Genomic DNA, 15,230 nt, shown 5'->3' with positions numbered 1-15,230 from the left:
ATCAAAATGCCGCTCAATTTAGCTTAGTCCACACTCCACACATGTGGGTTAGGTACATGGCTCGGAATTGCGGGCACCAGGAGTTGTAGTACCAAGTCTCATGGAAAGGATGACCTTTGTAGTTGTAGGTCACTGTGGCGTGTGCCGTAAATGAAAACATCCAGTGCCGCAAAGTTTAATATAGCTGTAACACCCCGAAACCGATCTCTTGCCCAAGATCGGTATTTCACACTTGAACATCAATATTAAAATTTCTAAATTATTGGATGCATTCTAATATAGATCCAGAACTAAAAATAATTAAAGACAAATAAATAAATAGCTAAATTATTACAAAACAATTTAAAAATAATCGAGAACTACTAGTATACTGCATAGCAGTGGGGGTGTGAGCGTAGCATAGCACTTCGTTGGACTAAAATACAATCTTATCTTATTATTTAATTATAAATTTTCTTTTGAAAAAAAAATTGATCACCAAAGTTGGACTAAAATTAAAAGACTTTGAAAAAAATTCAAAATGTTCATATAAAATATTAGGCAAACCACGTAACCATGTTTAGTTAAAAGATTGAAATACTATGTTCTATTAATAGAAAAGTGATTGACAATTTCAAAGCTGTGAATGTTTTAAAATAAAAGGCCAATGCTAACTCCGAATCCATTGAAATGTTACTAAGTGAAATGGCAAGAGAGAAACCGAGGTGATTTTCACATGGGGATCTCAGATTACATCAAATTTCTCTTTTAAAGTAGGCTATGGTTACTATGGAACTGTCTATGCAGTTTCCTAATGACATGCAAGTAGCAGTTAAGGTTCTGACAGAGAGTGAATTTAATATTTTTTATTCGTAAATGAAAAAATTCAATTGGATTTCACATCATTACTCATTTGTTTCTTTTTTCTGGACTATGTCATGAATAATCTATAATTCAAGTAGCCATCGTTTCCAAACTATGTTAGAACAATATACTTAAAAGTCCCACCTATTAAATTCAAAAAACATATTAACAAAATAAGTCTAAAACAACCAAACATCATATTAAAATCAAATTAGTTGTACATCAACCTCGTTTTTTCTCAATTTCTATTTTTTTTATAGTCTCTTATGTAATTTTAATATTAAATCATATCTCCACGTTATACATGTAAAACATTATCCAAAAACATAATACATACAATAAACTAAGATGTATAACACTATTCAAAATTTTGACAGAGTCTCCTCTATAATTTCAACATTAAATCATATCTCCACGTTATACCTGTAAAACACCATCCAAAAACATAATACATACAACAAACTAAGATGTACAACATCATCCAAAATTTTGATAGAGCCTCCTCTGTAATTTCAACATTAAATCATATCTCCACGTCATACCTGCTTTCAACTTTTACAAAAAACTAAGATGTACAACACTATCTAAAAACAAAAGTACATAACAATTTACATCCTACAAATTCAAAAAGATAATACATACAACAAAATACGCGTAAGACTTTACAAATTATTTCATTACAAAGCTCTCACTCTACAGCTGCACTTAAACATATGCAGCAAGTGTCAAAAAATGTTCTTCATGGTTGGTATTTGCCTAGTCCCTACACAGATTTAAAACAAAAAACATCAACTTTATCAAAGTAATAAAAAAAAAGCATTCTTCAAGGTAATGACATTGACATTACTTCAAAAGTAAAAACAAGATAATTGTAGGCTTAACCGTAAATGTAAAATTGAACTTACGCAAATATAATATACATTTTGCTTATCTAACTAGATAACAAGAAACATTGTAGGTGCAAACTATCAAAGTTGATAAAACTTTTGGGTGATGATACCAGAGGTCTGGGGTTCGAACCCCACCACACCAATGAGTTACTGTTCTCGTTTAAAAATAGGCTTGCCAATAATAAAAAAGATAATAAGAAACATTAGGAAACACATTAGTAAGTGTAAAACTATGGAAAACCAATATGTGCCACCTCCCACTTAAGATCAGAAACATATTTTGTCTAACTTTAGGCATTAGTTTAAAAGTAATAGCTTAAAAGTACATATAGATGAATCAACTATAAGATGCAATCACGAATTAACATACTGAGAATATAAACAAAATCTCAAGATAAGTGTAGTTTCAACTAATGCTTGTAGTTGACATGTGGAGCAAACGACTCTCCTCTTGCAATCGGCCTTTAAGACCAAAGACATCTTCCAATTCTTTGCAGTCTATCTAAAGTGAACATAGGGCTAAATACTAGATCACACAACTTTTTGGTACGTGACAAAGCAACAAATGTCAAACCGAGGCTTTCTTTTTCACCAATATCTACCACAGCCTGATCAAGAGTGAGCCCCTGACTTTTATGAATTGTTATAGCCTAACACAAAACTAGAGGAATCTGAGTTCTTTGGAATGATGTATTATTTGTCTTCCAATGAGTTATTTGTGGAGCAATTGGGATTATATTAGAATCTGGACGGAACTTAGGACCACGGTAGTTATCAAAGTCAACCATGACCGCAAGAGGAATATCTTCTGGTGATTTGCAACAATTTGCATAGACAATGTCCACAATAATGCCCATTGCACCATTAACTAGACCATTATGTGTGGCAAGGTTTGATCGAAGCATAACACGTGCACCAACTGATAAACACAAAACTTTTTCCAAGCCTTTCGCATCATGAGACAAAGTCCTAGAAGCAGTATCACAATTATTTTTTTGATACAATTTGATAAGAGCCCAAAACTGTAGTTTTAACCCTGTAACAGTCATACTTTTAGACCAATTATGTAAGTAATAATTAAGAGTTAATACTGATTATGTGTTTTTATGCATTTCAGGTTTCAAAGTCCATTATGTGCAGAAATGTGCCACTTTAACGAGATAAAGGAGCAAAGGTCAGTTGCTAAGGAGTTCTGTGATTAAAGGCCAAGATTCAAGAAGACAAAGCCTTTCTAAAGCCCGGTCAAAAGCTGAAAAGTTGACGCTGGGCGTAAAAACAAAGACTCAAAGTCAGCAGAACTTCCGAAGGCCGTATCTTTGGACTCAGACCTTGAAATTGGGCCTACCTTATGTCAAAACGACCGGCTCAGAAAGAGCTTTCCAATGGTCTAAGACTTGACCCAATCAAAGGAGCAGAAATGGACGAAAAGTCTGTTGAAGCCAACTGCAGCTGAAGAGGTCTTTTTGGACTGAAAGAATTGGGTTTTGGGCCTAATTCTCTGGCCCAAAACATGGATCCAAGCCCATGCACGATTTTTAGATCTGAACATATAAAAACCAAAGCTTAGCTCTTTGTTAATGGTAGCTAGTTAGACCTAAAACAATAGATAATTCTAGATCTAATTTTCATTAAATAAAATTAAGTTTAGTTTAAATTCAATTCTTGTTTTAGATTAAACTCTTAGAATCATTGTTCTTAATTAGTTTGATAAATAAAATAGCTAGTTTGTTAATTTCAATTTTGTCATTTCAATTTATAGATCTAATTTTAATTCTTGTTGAGTATCATTTCTGAATTGTTAAATTAGATTGAAAGTATTGTTAGTTAAATTAGTCAAGTTAGAATTTTGGTATGATGTTTAGTTTTAAATCAATGGGAAATGATAGTGGTATGAATCAAGGCTAAACTTCCATTAGAGGGGTTGAAGAAGTCTTGATGACGCTTGATCTTTGTTAAACTTAGAAATCGTCGTGATAATTATTCCACTCTAGAAGCGATTAATTCATCATGAGAATGTGTTTAATCGCTCACATGCTAGTTATGAATTGGTAGAAATGCCATGTATAATTAGGGATTAGAATTACTATTTTGATATGCTAAGCATTCAATTTGGATCATGACGAGTCTTTGTTAGTAGGATTAAGTCGAGTTTAGGTGGATTCAATTCCCTTTAATTCTTTACCTAAATTAAAACCCTTAGCTGCCTCTCATTTCGTTATTCGTAACTTGTTAATCGAATTCACCTCGTAGTATAGAATTCCTCTCGTAAACCTCTCATTAGACTTAAGACCGATTAGTTAACTATGAAATAATTCCATGCTAGAGAACTGGGAGTGGAACGAACTTGTTACTCCACTCTATTTCGATAGAATTGTGAGTAGAAACTTGATAAATATAGGCTCGTATTAAGTTTTAGTTTACTTACGTTTTGAGTTTCATCGTTCATTTCGGAGGTAAACTAGCATTTTATGTTTTATCAAATGGCGCCGCTGCCATCTTAGTTACCTCATAGTATTGTGAATAGTATAATTAGTCATTTTTAAGTCCCATTAAACCCACCCACCCTTGTTTGATTCATACTGTGGTTGTCCGTTTCAGCATTGAAAAGTTCCGCGAAAAACTACACCGAAGCGACCTGCGCCAAAACGCTGGAACCTTGAGCGACCGCGCCCAAAGTGAGCGACCACCTAAAACACATCGTAACTTGAAGTTACACGGAGCGCGACTTGCGCCCAAAGTGGAGCGCACCTGCGACCTTAGCTGAAATTTGCCGGATTTCCACAGGTTTGTTTTGAACTTCGAGTTTTTAAGTTTTTCAGTGTTCTAACTCGTTATATACACTAAACACGCGTAAACAAGACGCTATTCATAAGCGAAGCAAGGACGCAATCAGGTATTCCTTTCTTCCATACCTCGCATCTCCAGTTAGAGGTTTATACTAATATATCAAGATTGTTTGGAGAGTTGTCGTGTTTAAACTTAGATTTGCATGAGATTAAGGTCTGGTCGGAGAAAAACACCGAACGTAATTAACCGTCAACGTCAACAAACAAGTCTATCGAGTATACCAATCACTACACCTCTAGCTATTATCCCACCCACCACACCTGACATAATGGCTAAAGAAAGAGAGACTCCTCTCTCCGACTTTTACAAAGCCTTGAGCGATAGCCCTAAATCTTGCATCGTTCTAGCAGACCCAATGGGGGATTTTTGAATTCCCCCAAACATATTTAATTTGTTGCCCGTTTTCCATGGGTTAGACCATGAAAAACCTTATCAACACATGCGTAGGATTGAACAAGTCCTTACAACATTCCATCATCCTACGGTTGGTGCGGAACAAATTAAACTAAAGGTATTTCCCTTCACTTTAGCCGATAAGGCTGCGTCTTGGTTAACTGCCCAAGCGCCTAACTCTGTGGACTCGTGGGCTAAACTTGTTCAACTGTTTATTGAACATTTTTACCCACCCCTAAAGACGGATGAGATGCTTTCCAAGATTTATTTCTTTCGACAAAATCCTCATGAATCATTTTCAGAGGCTTGGAATCATTTCACCGATCTCCTTATAGAATGTCCACATCATAACCTAACGAAAGACACGTTAGTTCGCGCCTTTTCAAAGGACTTCTACACCACCATAAAGAAGTCCTTGACATAATGAATGGGGTAGTTTCCTAAGTAAAGGAGCCCCGGAGGCTTACAAATTTTTAAGATCAAACTAAAGCTTAATAATAATTGGGGTAGTGATGATATCCCCCTCTCGCTAGTTCTTCTTCAACAGTTAAGGCCGCCGGTATGTTTGAGATGAAACCCGATCTAGAACTTAAAAATTTAATCGAATCTCTAACTAAAAAGGTAGAGGCAATTTCTGTTCAACAAAAGCTTATCCCCGTCATGAGTGTCAACTCCAACCCATGTAATTTATGTTTGAGTCCTGAGCACCCTGACTCTTATTGTCCTCTCGCCTATGAACAACAACCATTAGAGCAAGATAATGTTTGTTCCATTAATAGCTATCCTATTCCTAATGCCCCATGGAGACAACATCCCAACTTTAGTTGGCGAAACAATCAACAAGTTACACCTCCAGGGTTTAATAACCAAAATGTTAGGCAAGCAAACAATTATAACCAAGCTCTACCTAGACAAGGACAAGGTCAGGGGAATTATAATAATTATAACAACTAAGCGCAACCACGACAAGGTCTAGCACAAGGTCAGGATAATTATAATAGTTATAATACCAATAGAGGTATCGTTCCGGTTAACAATAGTAACTATCACAACCCACCCATAAATAATCAATGTGAGATAGTTCCAGTCGCACCACCTGTGACTACTACACCTACACAACCGGATCGTATCGACGCCTTTATATAGGTTACCCAACAACTTTTCCAATCAATGACTCAATCAAACCAACAGATCTTACAATCCATAAATCAGGGCATACAACAGTTAGCCTAAGAGAAAGCAAAACTAAAAGGCGTGTTTCTAAGACAAGCGATACCAAATCCTAAAATAGCAAACACAGCCTTTGAGGTAAACGGTAATACTAGTACGGAAACTACAATCGTAGGTGACCTAAATGCCATCACCACTCTCCGCTCGAAGAGTGGTTGATAACAAAGTAACTATGCCTATAGTTACCCCATCAGTACTCCCTACACCGGATATCGAACTAGATACCGAAATAGAAACTGAAGAGCCTACCACTGTAGAGGTACCGGTTAAACAACAAACTAAGAAACAGAAAGCCAAAGTTACACATCAAGTCGAGCCATACGCGAAATATAGAGCGAAACCACCGTTCCCTAAAAAATTAGCCATGCTAACCAGGGATACAAACTTTGAGGAGATTAGGAACATTTTCAAGAATCTAACGATAAACCTTTCTTTTCTCGAAGCTATTAAAAAGCTACCTAACCATGCTAAGTTTCTTAAAGAGTTGTGCACTACTAGGCGTAAGACCAACATACCTAAAGATGCCTTTCTAACTAAACAGTTCCCAACTTTATCCGAAAATAATGGAATTGTTAAGTACAAGGACCCTGGTCATCCTACTGTAAAATGCACCTTAGGAGATTCCCACACGACGACCGCTTTATTAGACACGGGGCGAAGTGTTAACTTACTCCCGTATTACTTGTATAAACAAATAGGTCTACAGGAAATGCAACCTACTAGAATAACGTTGCAGTTAGCGGACATGTCAATTAAGTATCCTAAGGGTGTAGTGGAAAACGTGCTTGTTAAGGTTCAGGATTTCTACTATCCTGCTGATTTTGTTATCCTCGATACGTAAAATCGCTAACGACTCAGATCGATCATCTTAGGGCCTTTCTTGGCAACTGCAAACGCGCTTTATAAATTGCCGCGATGGTAAGATGTCCTTATCTTTTGGCCATCTTTCTGTTGAAGTAAATGTTTTTAAAATGATGAAACAGTTACCAGAATCGTCTATAGATAGGGAGGTTAGCATGATTGAGAGTTTAGGTCAAGATTATTTTAACAACACTTTTCCCGAAACAGTATGTATAAATTCCTTTCTTTTGGAACTTCAGATTTTGTAAATGACTCCTACTTAAAGGAAGTCAACACCATCCTTGAGTCCACACCAATTGTAGACCCTTCGGTTGCTCCATATACTGAGTATGAAGACTTCCTACCTAAGCAAGTATTCATTTTGCAAAATGGGGACCCTGATGAAACATCTATTGATTTTCCTTCCACCCCAGTGCTTAAACCTCTTCCCCCGGAGTTAAAATATATTCAACTTGATCCGGATGGTAGTCATCCGTAATTATATCTTCTCGCTTAACTAAGGGTGAAGAAACACGCTTAATCCGGGTGATTAGGGAACATCGGTCTCATGATTGGTTAGTCCCTAGCCAACATTAAGGAATTGACCCTAATGTTTGCACTCATCGCATCCATTTGGAGGATAACGCCAAGACTTCTCCGCGAACCTCGGTCCGCCGAACCCCGCCATTAAAAGAGGTGGTTAGGGAAGAAGTCTTACGATTACTCGATGCGAGTATCATATACCCAATCTCTGATAGCAAATGGGTAAGCCCCATTCATGTAGTTCCTAAGAAATCGGGAGTTACCATGGTACGTAACGAAAAGGGTGACTATGTTGTCACACAAGGTCCTATGAAATGGAGAATCTGTATTGATTACATACGTTTAAATGCTATGACATGAAAGGATCACTTTCCGTTACCTTTTATAGATCAGATGCTCGAACGCCTAGCTGGTCATGTTTTTTATTGTTTTCTGGATGGCTACTCAAGCTATTTTCAGATTATTATTGATATTGATGACCAAGAAAAGACTACCTTCACATGTCCCTTTGGAACGTATGCCTATAAACGAATGCCTTTTGGCCTTTGTAATGCTCCTGGTACCTTCCAGCGGTGTATGCTTCATATATTTAGTGACATGGTAGAGCGCTTTATGGAAGTTTTCATGGATGATTTTTCTATCTATGGAGACTCCTTCACAGACTGCTTGTCTAACCTGTCTAAGGTTTTGACACGGTGTGAAGAAAAGAGCCTTGTTTTAAACTGGGAAAAGTGTCATTTCATGGTGAAAAATGGCATAGTACTAGGTCACATTGTATCTAGCGATGACATCGAAGTAGATAAGGCCAAACTAGATAAGATAGCGACTCTACCTAAACCACGGACTGTCCGTGATATTAGAGCCTTTCTAGGCCATGCAAGTTTTTATAGGCGATTTATTAAAGATTTCTCAAAAATAGCTAGGCCTTTAACTAATCTGCTTTTAAAAGATGCAATCTTTGATTTTAATTTTAACTGTAAGCAGGCTTTTGAAACTTTAAAAGTCAGCTTCTAACCTCTGCACCAATTAAACAGCCTCCCGATTGGTCTAAACCTTTCGAACTCATGCGTGATGCTAGTGATTATGCAGTTGGTGCTGTCTTAGGATAGAAACTAGATAATAAGTCCACTGTTATTTATTATGCTAGTAAAACCTTAAACGATGCTTAACGGAATTATTCAACTACTGAAAAAGAATTCTTAGCTGTCATTTATGCTTTAGATAAGTTTCGCCCTTATTTGGTTGGTTCTAAAACTTTAGTTTACACGGACCATGTAGCCCTTAAGTACCTTCTTGCAAAGAAGGATGCTAAGCAGAGATTAATCCGATGGATCCTTCTCCTGCAAGAGTTCACATTAGAAATAAAGGACAAAAGAGGGGTCGAAAACGTAGTTGCCGACCACTTATCTAGACTTACAAACGACGATAATAGTGATTCTGAGTCCATACCGGACTCCTTTCCTGATGAGCATCTGTATGCTATTTTTTCAGCACCATGATATGCTGACATTGTAAATTATTTAGCGGCGGATGTTATGCCTTATAATTGGTCAAGAAATGAACGTAAGAAGTTCTTGGCCAGAGTTAAGTTATACTATTGGGATGAGCCCTATCTTTTTAAGTATTGTGCGAATCAGATTATTCGTCGTTACATTCCCCAGTGGGAATATAATGAAGTTCTATCGTTCTGCCATGACAAAGAGTGTGGTGGCCATTTTAGTAGAATAAAAACAGCCACTAAAGTTCTTCAATGTGGATTTTATTGGCCTACCCTTTAAGGATGCCCAAGTGCATTGCAAGACGTGTATTCGTTGCCAACAACTTGGGCGAATCACGAAGCGTAATATGATGCCATTAAATCCAATCTTGATAGTAGAAATTTTTGATGTTTGGGGCATTGATTTCATGGGTCCCTTCCCTGTTTTCCACGATTTCATTTATATTCTAGTTGCCGTGGACTACGTGTCTAAATGGATAGAGGCCATGGCTTGCCGTAGCAATGACCATAAGACAGTTGTATTTTTTTATTAAGGAGTATATTTTCTATCGGTTTGGCATTCCTAAAGCCATCATTAGTGATGGTGGAATACATTTTTGCAACAGAGTTGTTGCATCCCTAGTGAAAAAGTATGGAGTTACACACAAAGTAGCAACTCCTTATCATCCATAAACTAGCGGACAAGTAGAAGTTTCTAATAGGGAAATCAAAAAGATTTTAGAAACAACTGTAAACCTTGATAGGAAAGACTGATCAAAGCGTCTATTGGATGCCTTATGGGCGTATAGGACGACTTTTAAAACTCCTATAGGTATGTCTCCCTTTAGACTTGTATTTGGGAAACCATGTCATTTGCTCATTGAATTAGAGCACCGTGCTCTGTGGGATATAAAAAGCCTTAACTTCAATATTGATGAGGCGGGTGTCAAATGCAAGTTGCAATTGAATGAGCTTGAAGAAATCCGTAGCGATTCTTACGATCTCGCGAAGGATTATAAAGCTAACATGAAACGTGCTCATGATAAGCAAATCTTGCGCAAAGAGTTTGTGGTTGGTTGGTCAAAAGGTTTTGCTTTACAACTCCCGTCTACATATTTTCCCAGGGAAACTAAAAACCCGTTGGTCTGGTCATTTTCTGGTTACTGAAGTCACCCCTTACGGGGTAATTACCTTGGTAAATCCCAAGGACAACAGTACCTTTCAAGTTAATGGTTAACAGTTAAAACATTTTCACGAACTTCTGTCCCCTGATGTAGAGGAAGTCCTTTTACAGGACCCTGTCTATGAGGATTGACCTTTGTCACTTGGTGTACTTCCTTTCACTTCCATATAGTGGTAAGTGCACCATTCAGGTAACCGGGCCCTGCCTATGGAGTGTGTGGTCAGAAGTACCGGATCCTAAGTTCACGGTTAACATAATTCACGTTTTCCACTTTTGCATGTTTTCTCGGTTTTTGAGTCATGTTCCTCTATGGGGTGAATTATGTATTTATTGTTTTTCGTTTTTCTTATAATAAACTAATAAAAAAAAATAAATTTTTTTTTTCTAAATCGTAGAAATAGCAATCCAACAAGTCTTGGGAATCTGACTTTAAACGACCCACGTTAAAACAAATTTTGTGTTTAGAAATTTGTTTGGGGGTGGGCAGTCGGTCTTTCCATCCGGATTGCTTGAACTTTCCATTTGTGTTGCTTAGGCCCATTAGTTGTAGTTCAATTGGGTTGATGTTATCTAAAACTTAGATTTCTTTTGTTTGCATAACTTACATCACACACGCATTTCGAGGTGTTTTTCCACCTTCTTATTCGTCACCCATGGTTGGAATTGAGTGTTTTATAGATCATTGGATTGGAAATTCTCTATTGATCATTTCCATAACTCATTTGGCCATTTGCCAAAATCGGACCAGTAACGAAGCGGCAAATTGAATTTGAAATTGCGCAAAATATCGAAAAAGTTCAGAATTCAAATTGGGCTTGGGCCCAAACTCGCACGCACTGGCAGCGCACCTGCGCCCCCCTTTGTTTTCACGAACAATATCGCGTTCTAACCCACCACCGCCATTAACAAAGTTTTCAACCTAAAAAAAAAAAAAAAAAAAAAAGAGGAAAGAAAACCTAACTACACCCACGCCAAGCAGTTAAACCAAACTGAAATCTTCTCCAAACCATTACTACCACCAACCCCAACAATTTTAAAACTCCGAAAACAGCCACCAATTCAAGCTTCAAGCTGCCACCGTACCCACCATCGCCACCACCGTGTTTTTAGTTGTTTTACATCAAACTCGCCTCCTTCACCGTCTACAAAACCATTGGTTGTTTCAAAAACTTCAATGGCGCTACGACGAAGAATTGTGCCGGAGCACGCGTTTGCGGCCGACCGCTTCGCGCCATTTTACGATCGCGGAGATGATTAGGAGAAATTGGAATGGACTGTGGTACTCAACTGAGGAGTTCTATCACTACAATTTGGTAGAACAGTTTGATAAGAAGCGAGAATTGGAGGGGGATAGGATTTTCATTAAGGTAGCAGGAACGAGGAGGGAAGTAACGGCGGTTGTTGGCCGAGCTGTTAGGAATTACGCTGAAAAGCAACCTAAAAAAGCGACCATTCGGGAAATCGATATCTTTGGAGTTCCTGCTTTGATGAAAGATACTGTCATGGAGGGTGAATACAATACGAGTTCTCATTACGTTCGCCAGTCAACCATGAGAACCAATCAACTAGCTGTAGCTCAGTGGATTGGTAGGAACGTCCTTGGGAAAGACAAAGTCAGCGATATCGGTCTGCAATGTCTGCACGTTCTCTGGATTTTGCAAACGAATAAGTATAATTTCTGCATCCTTGATTTAATTTTTAATGTGATTAGAGGAGTGGGAAAGAGCATGGCGCCTCTTCCCGTATTGATCACTAAGATCATGCTCTCATTTAGAGCTGTCACAAAATCTGCTCCTATTAAGATCAAATTGCATTCTAATGCAAGTATCTATAAGGATTGCATCCAAGATACTTGGCCGTTGTCCGAAGGAAATGTGGTTGAGTCGGAGGATGAAAGGGAGGATATGACATGTCTGGATGACGATGCATTAGATAGTTGTAGTTCTAATTTAGAACGCATGCAAGTGTTGCAAACTGGCTTGCGTTGCATTTATGGTATTTGTGAAAATATCCGAGATAGACAGATTGTAGTTCGAAATAAGCAAACGAACCTTCAGACGAGACTTGAAATGCTTGAAAGGGGTCAGGACGATATCTTGTCTAACTTGGAGACTATCCACCAAAGATCACCAAGCCCAAGATGCGATTACTTCGAGGATGGATGGAAGCCGGCTTGTTCCGAATAGAGATGATACGATGCATGCCACCCGTGGAGGATTCTGTTTTAGCCGAGTCTGAGAGGCATGAGCGTCGTCGCCGAAGGACAGATGGCTCAAGCCATTCTTCATCCTAGGACCAATCTCCATCTCAGGGTCCATCTTCATCACATGGCTAGGTGTTCACCAGCAGTTTGTGTTCGATGTTATTTCATTGTTTTGATTGTTTTATTAGTTGGATTTTAATTCAGTTGTTAAATTTAAATATTAATGTGTTTGTTTTATGTTGTTTGGATTTAAATTTTTAATATAAATGGTTATTTTCGAATTGTACGTGTTTTTATCATTAATCCCACCTTCCCGAATTGTTTGAAGGTGGTAATATTTATACCGAGCATAATTCGTTATATGATCATCGTCTGTAAGGTTGTCTTGGAGTAAAGGTTGAGAATTTGGCCGATATCGGCATATCTATGAATATGTGTGGTGGTAGCATGAAACCTAGGAGAGTTTAGAAGTTACTATCTAAATCCAGTATAAAAGATACCAGGGTTGTTAGAAAATCAAGAATATGGTTTGTTTTCGTTTTCGGGTTTGGAATTTTCTATTTTCGGAAATTGCCTTAAAACAATTTGGCAACTTGCCGATTCGTTTTGGAAGCTCATAACCTATTTAAACTCGCTCCATTCTACACTCACAAACCACACTACACCCCACCATCATCCCTCACCTTTCACTCCAAGCTTTTCCTTCTTTTTCCTCTTAAACTTCTTCTTCAGCACTTACGAGCGCACCTGCGCCCTGTACACTTCTAGAAATTTTACTCAGAGCATGACCCGCGCCCAAGTTGAGTGCGACTCGCGCCCAAACACTGTTACTCCAAAAACACCTGAGCGACCAGCCCAATGGGTGGAGCGCGCCACCGCCCCGCTTCCATACACACAAAAATTTCCAATTTTCTGAGGGCTGTTCCAAGATTTTTGGAGCTGTTCAAAAGAGTAGTTGAGATGACATCTCCTATAGTCATACCTGAACAGTCTTTCAAAGATGTGTTGGGAACCGAGACCTATGGACATTGGTTCCGACACAGGATCATGCAGTTAGGATGGCGCCATCTACTGGTAAGTGATGACGATTCATATTCAGCACAACTTACTGCTTATTTCTACGACCACGTTAGATTCTATTATGTCGGGATGGAGAACAAGAATTCTCCGTCATAGTCGATGACACGACACTAGAATTCAATAAAAATGTGGTCGCTTTAGTTTCAGGATTACCAATACCTGATCCTGTTCACACATGGGCATATATGACCGATAATGCATACCTTTATGATTATACATATTTCCATGAGTATTATGGGGAAGGGGTATTTCGAGTAATGGACCAGGGGCGATATAGCATTGCCCTTGGTAGCCTGTCCCTAAAACGTAGGCACCACCATGTTATTCATCCCCGATGAATATTTTGGGGAATGGCGCTCATTTCATTTCTGCAAAAGCGATCTGGCTGGTGACATTTTCCTCGCTTTAGCTGAGGGACGTCGCCAATATGACATTCCCCGAGTTTTAGTCGCTAGTCTTAAGAGAGCCCAAAGCATGAGGCATAAGTATCTTCTTATGCCTGTTTTGGTAAGCCGCATCATCGCGTAGTTGTTTACCAGTGATTCGTACCCAATTCCACGATTGGAAAAGGGTTGAAGTCATGAGATCGACCCACCAATTGGGTGGTTCGCTCATTGCGAATTATGACTTGGCCGGGATGGCAGGTGCAGCCTCAATTGGTCGCCCCGTACATCCCATCAGACATAATAACACTTAACAGGTTAGCATTAGCAGATGATAAATGGCGGCAAGCTTGGCAAGTTATAATGGCTGGCGGGATCTTGAAGGAACCTCATCTCTTTGCTTGAGGAGGAGGATGTTTAAAGCGGGGAGATAAGGTAAGTTTTAGTTTTGTTATTGTCGCTTTTAGGTCCCAAGCAATTTAATTCTGTTAGCCCCATAATGGGTGGAACTCTTATAGAGTTGCGTTAGTATTTTTATTTCCTATATTAGTATGTTCTAACCTTGTTTTGCAGATGTTCCAGAATTTCACGCGTTTCCATGGTATTTTTCTACCCTCTTTATTTAAATGCTTTGAGGACAAAACATGCTTCTTGTTTAGGGGCATAGAAACACGTGTAATTAAGGCATCTGTTAGGATATAGATATGTATAACATGCATTTGTTTTCAAGTTAAAAATTTCAAAAATATAAATAAATAAGTTTATGCTATACACTTAGGAATATTGGTATTGTTTTCTTTCTCTATGCTCTTAATAATCTAGAAGTCTCAATGTAGCTTTTGCATCGAAATAATTGTTAGAAACTTAGGTTAATATGTAGGTAATAATCTTTGCATCTATCTATAAATTTATTACATGAGTATCTATGATTGTTAGCGATAAAGTTTCTGAAATCTAGGCTAGAGTACTTATTCTACAAATCCTGTGAAAATATAACCTAAAGCCTCATATGAGCGAAACATTTGAGAAATGACACAAGGGAGAAGTAAAATCCGGATAGAAAATCACACGTCCACTTGCTTGATCACTATGCCATATCCTAAGCGAGAATTTAGGCCCTCTTTGGATCGATATAGCCGAAATTCAAACCTATGAATTATTTTCCGCTTAGTCCCTCTCCGAGCCTTTCCTTAGCCTTCCATAAACCACAATTCCTTTACCCTGTTACAAAAACAAAACAAAATAAAAAAAATTCAACTTACCCAATCTAGAATAAGTCTGAGAATAGAATGAGTGAAGAAAGAAGAAGAGAAAAACC

The sequence above is a fragment of the Coptis chinensis genome, chromosome 4, assembly GCF_015680905.1.
Source record: "Coptis chinensis isolate HL-2020 chromosome 4, ASM1568090v1, whole genome shotgun sequence".
Classification (NCBI taxonomy): Eukaryota; Viridiplantae; Streptophyta; class Magnoliopsida; order Ranunculales; family Ranunculaceae; genus Coptis; species Coptis chinensis.
This window is presented reverse-complemented; position numbering follows the sequence as displayed.